The 6,024-nt window shown below is 38.2% G+C and overlaps 1 pseudogene; it reads left to right on the top strand.

The window, feature by feature from the left end:
- The first annotated feature begins 298 nt into the window (after positions 1–298).
- LOC149566157 (putative pectate lyase 5 pseudogene) lies at positions 299–1,949 on the top strand (annotated as a pseudogene).
- The last annotated feature ends 4,075 nt before the right edge of the window (positions 1,950–6,024 follow it).

Consider the following 6,024-nt stretch of genomic DNA (forward strand, 5'->3'; position numbering starts at 1 on the left):
GAAAACGAGTCTTCTCCCTTCTCAGCAGACCTGACCTGCGCAACATGCTGCAAACTAGCTAAGTGTCGTTGTCTTTTTCTGGTCACTCAATGCAAATGTGAGAGCTGTGGTGCACTTCCCTATATCACTTAATTGGTTTTAATAGAAGATAGTTTTCTTTTTGGAGAGCGAACTCTTGTTTAGAGGATATATGGTTACATTATTTCTTAATACTTTTGCATTATTTTTAAAAAAATCCATTAACACTACGGGAAAACCACACTATATTTTGCGGCTGAAAGGTATGAATTGAGGGCTTTTCCAAAAGCACTCTTGTTGATAAAAGAGCTGGTCAGCAGGCGTAGTACTTCGAGGCAGTCTGCAAATGCATTTATATTATAATATACATTTCCTCTGTTTTCTAAGATAGACATTCTTACCCAAAAGCCGGTGCTGAGCAACTTCTGCTTAACCATCACTTGGAGAGCTTTCTCTTCCACTTCCCGTCTCATCAGTCACAATTGTGAGATTTCTGCAGAATTGAAATGGGAATGAAAAGGAAGGGGCAGTTGTCCTACTACATTTCCGTAATTGGAATTTTTTGCTTCCTCATTCCAAAATCTTCATTCGCAGCAAAGAAATTTGCAATTTTCAACAACTTGCGCCCTGAACAAATGCAGAAGAAGAACAAATCTTCTTCAGTAGATGATCCAGAAAGAGTAGTTGAGATGGTCCAGAGAAGCATTAACGATTCACGGTGACAGCTGAGCTATGTGAACTTTGGAACGGGAAATCCAATCGACGATTGCTGGCGGTGTGACCCTAACTAGCAAATGGATCGGCAGAGACTTGCAGATTGTGCCATTGGCTTCGGCTGCAGAGCCCTGGGAGGAAAGAACGGTGAATATTACCTCGTCATCGATTCAAGCGACAATGATCCAGTGAATCCCACGCCGGGAACCCTCCGCTACGCTGTCATTCAAACGGAGCCCCTCTGGATCATCTTCCAGAGCAACATGTTCATTCAGCTCAAAGAAGAGCTCATAATGAACAGCTACAAGACAATCGATGGTCGAGGAGCAAATGTTCACATCGCTCACGGCCCCTGTATCATGATCCAATATGTGATGAACATAATCATTCACGACGTTCATATTCACGACTGCATACCAACCGGAAACGCCATGGTGAGGGACTCCCCTATTCATTATAGTTTCAAGGGAGTCTGCGACGGCGACGACATCTCCATTTTCAGCTCGAGTTTCATCTGGGTCGACCATTGCGAGCTCTACAATTGCACAGACGGTCTAATTGATGCTATCATGGTTTCGACTGTGATTACCATCTCCAACAACTATTTCCATCACCACAATGAGGTGATGTTGCTCGGTCACAGCGACAGCTTTACGAGGGATCAGATAATGCAGGTCACCATCGCATTCAACCATTTCGGCAAAGATCTTGTCCAAAGGATGCCTTGATGTCACCATGGATACTTCCACATAGTAAAAAATGATTACACGCACTGGGAAATGTACGCCATTGGCGGAAGCGCGAAGCCGACGATAAATAGCGAAGGCAATCGTTACCTAGCTCCCTCGGATACCAATGCAAAGCAGATAACCAAGCGGCTTGATGAAGAGGATAATGAATGGATGTACTGGAACTGGAGAACTGAGGGAGATCTAATGTTAAATGGTGCATTTTTCATTCCGTCCGGCGCAGGAGCAGCAGACAGCTACATCGGAGCAAAGCCCGCTTTTCTGGTCGGAACCCTAACTGGGGACGCCGGAGTTCTTCAGGACAGGGTTAGAAGTGGAAGCGGAAATATCGACAGTGGGAATGGAAGTACGGGAATAGCAGGCAGTACAGGCGTAGGGGGCCGCATTACAGTGTCAGGCTCCCAAGCGTTGTCGCCATTGCTCTGTATGATGTACTCCATTACTCTCTGCCTTGTATTGAGACTATAGCCATAGGATTCTGGCCTACGATCCCTAATTTGAGTGGATCGGTGAAATTTTGGAGACCTTCGAAATTGACGCTTCTGTGGAGAGGGGAAAAGCTCAAGGAATACTGTGCAGTCTGAATAAAAATATGATATGATAAAAAGAAATAGTATATGGAGGCAAAAGAGAAAGAAAGAGAACAGAGTTGCTAATAATGAAAAATCTTTTAGCGGAAAGCCTTCCAAAGGGGGTTAGATAAAAAACTAATATAAAATAAGAAGCAACCTACACAAATTAGAGCACACAAAAGTTAATCGGGTTTGGCGGTAAACCAGCCAAATCCAAAAAAAAATTAATTTCTTCCAACTTAAGAAGATTAAAAAAGAAATTAATGAAATCTCTCTCAAGAGTCTCCTTCGAATCGTACTTTCATGCAAACACTCAAAACAAAGATTAAACTACTTTGATACCATGTTAGAAATGGAAAAAGAAACCTGTAAATAAGCAATACCAGGAAAGAATCTAAGTGAGTAAATGCATGAAAAGATATTACCATAAAATAGGAGAGAGAAAGCTTCAAGCTCCAACACCATGAGACAAGATATTTGGAAAGGGGTAAGCAAAGAAAACCCCTTGTGACATTATGAATGAGGCATGAAAAGCCTAAGAAGGAAGAGAGAGAGAGAGAGAGAGAGAGAGAGAGAGAGAGAGAGAGAGAGAGAGCAATGGCTCATACAATATTTGAGAAGAGGAAGAAACCTCATTGTTGTTGAATGAGAGAGGAGGGTCATCTCTTAAATAGAGATGAGAGAGAGGAGTTGGAATGTAACTCCCATGTCTATGAATGCCACCATTCATAAGTGTGTGAGGCCAAGTGTGAGATTCCTCTTAAGGAGGAATAATCTAAAATTAGAAATTACAATATATATTTGTCCTCACATATTCCACTAGATGACAAAATAAGATGTAGTGGAAAAAGGACAAAAAAGAAATATATTAGGATACCTTGGCTTATATCCTAATATATTACAAAAATAAAGAAAGGAGATCTAACCTTGGTTTATAAACACACCAAGGAAAGATTACAACTTCTAACAGTTAATAATTAAAGTGTGGAAAAGAAGGAGATAGTGAGAGAGAGAGCCGTGGTCAAGCATAAAAGCATGAAGTGTTGTAGAATGTGCTAAGGAGAAGAAAGCACAGGAACTCTGTTTAATAAACAACCACAAGAATGATTGCATTGGTAGAATGAGCAATAAGACTCAAGGAGACAAAGTTTGAGAGGGAAACAAGCAGTCAGAGCTGAAGTGATTGAAGCCAAGCATAAGGATTGAACTGAAAGAGTGATCTGAAATCTGCAAAGTATGTTGTAAGTTATGTCAGATCAAAAGACCAATATCGTTACTTTCTAGCAATTGTAACAGTAACATAAATCCTATAGACTTAGGTTGGTTTAACAGCCATTAGATAAATCCTTTAATAGGGTGGCATTCTTAGTGAATGTTCTAAAGACCTTTAACCAGGCCCATTCCTGATAGTTTGGTGAAATCCTCTAACAAGGTCACATTTAACAGTGTGTTGTAAGCCTTTAACAGGGAAGGCTTTTAACAGGGCATCACTTCAAAAGAGTGAGAATCAAGTAGCATGTTACTGGTGGTTTTTCCCAAATTGGGTTTCCACGTAAATCATTGTGTTATGTGTTGATCTTGAATGTTTTATCTTTGCATGTTGATTTACAGTAATTTGCTTATATGACTGATTTAAGTTTGAACAGATGAAAAGGGTATGGATTCATTAAAAAGGTATTAATAGGGCATTTTGGACCTTGAATAACTGATTCACCCCCCCTCTTAGTTATTCTAAAAGAATTCTAACAATTGGTATCAGAGCCAACTGCTGATTCAATTTAAAGCGACTACTAGCAGAAAAGATCAAAATGCCAAAGAGAGAAGTTCCCAAGCTCAACAAAGACAACTTTGTTGCATGGAAAAGTTTGATGAAGCTACATCTTGGATCCGTAGGAGATTATGCTCAAAATTTAATTGTCACTGAACATGTAGATCCAACAGGTGTTCCTACTGCTGAAGACATGAAAAACAAGCAAGAACACAACCAGACAATGCTAGAAATTGCCTCTGCACTCAGCTATGTTGAATTTGATAATATCAAAGGATGTGACACTACATTCAAAATGTGGAAAGCCCTATCAGAAATCTATGGAAGAGATCAGAATGTACAAAGAGCAAAAAGAGAAAGTCTCAGAGGAAAATTTGATGACATGAAAATGGAAGAAAATGAGAATGCTGCTCAGTATGGTGCAAGAATAAAGGAAGTGGTAAGTGCAATAAGATGCTTGAATGGTCAACTGGATGAAGATACTGTTAAAAGTAAGTTCTTAAGAACCTTGCTCCCTATCTATGCTATTAGAGTATCAGCAATACAAGAGCTAAGATGTATACTAGGAAATAATCTAAGCTTTGAAGGTATAATAGGTAGACTCACTACATTTGAGTTATCTAACTTTGACAACTACAAACCTGAAAATGTTGAATCTTCTTTTAAGGCCAAGTTATCACTGAAAGATGTCGAATAGGTGAAATCAAGGAAAGGAAGAAAAATGAAGTATGTATCTAGTGACAATAGCACTGATGAGGAAGATGTGGAACAATTGGAAGCATTGCTCGCTAGAAGATTTCATAGGGGCAAAGGAAAATTCAAAGATAATCTATGCCTATCATTTGTTTCAATTGCAATGAAGTAGGTCATATTGCTGCAAGATTTCCACAGAAAAAAGATTCCAAGGAAGGCAACAAATACAAGAACAGAAGAGATGATGACAAGAGAGATTACAAAGAAAAAGGTAAGAAGTGTTATATTGTTGAAGAAAATTATGATGACAATGATGATGAAGTTGTTTATGTAGCCATGAAGGACCAATCTGATGAAGAAGAAGCCACAGCACTGGTGACATGTATAAACAAGAATGACAGATGGATCATAGATAGTGGATGCTCACATCACATGACAAGAGACAAAAGTAAGTTTGTTAACTTTACTCAGTATGATGGAAATAGTGTTAGATTTGGTAATGATGCTCCATGTCAAATCAAAGGAAAAGGTTCCATTAAGCTCACAAAACAAATTTCATGTGACAATGCATACTATGTTGAAGGATTAAACTAGAATTTACTAAGTGTCTCACAATTAGGCAATGTAGGTTGCAAAGTGGAATTTGAAAACAAAACTACAAAAATCTATGACAATGATGGTAAACTAATAGGAAAAGGAGAACAAACAAAGAGTAATTTGTTTTACCTTGATATGGATGATGTTTCTTGTCTACTTGCAAAATTTGATGATGAATGGTTATGGCATAGAAGATTATGTCATGTCAACTTTGACAATCTAGTCAACATCAGTAGAATGAAGAAAGTCAGAGGTCTACCAAAATTAAAGAAGCCTGATAATATCATGTGCAAACAATGTTAGCTAGGAAAGATGACAAAATCAAGTTTCAAAAGAAAAAACTATACATCTAAAAAGATACTTGAGTTAATTCACACTGACTTATGTGGTCCAATGGAAATACAAAGCTATAGAGGAGATGAATACATAATGTTAGTTGTTGATGACTATTCCAGGATAATGATTGTTATGTTCTTAAAACAAAAATATGATGCTTTTCAAATGTTTAAGTGGTATGTGGCTAGAGTTGAAAAGGAAACTGGAAAAAGCTTGAAATGCCTAAGATCAGATAGAGGTGGTGAATTCACATCAAATGAATTCGAGATATTCTGTAATGACAATGGGATCAAAAGACAAACGTCAGCTCCTAGAACTCCCCCACAAAATGGAATTTCTGAGAGAAGAAATAGATCTGTAATTGACTGTGCCAGAACACTAATGATGGAAAAGAATGTTTCTCTAAAATACTGGAGAGAAGCTGTAAGTGTAGCTATTCATACACTGAATCGAGTACAAGTTAAGAAAGGTACAAAGACAACACCTTTTGAATTATGGTATGGTCACTCACCAAATGTAAAACATTTCAAAGTGTTTGGTTGTAAATGTTTTATCCTTAAAGATGTTAGAAATGGAA

Source organism: Cupressus sempervirens, chromosome 3 (genome assembly GCF_028749045.1).
Source record: "Cupressus sempervirens isolate cs-2001-9-10 chromosome 3, ASM2874904v1, whole genome shotgun sequence".
NCBI lineage: Eukaryota > Viridiplantae > Streptophyta > Pinopsida > Cupressales > Cupressaceae > Cupressus > Cupressus sempervirens.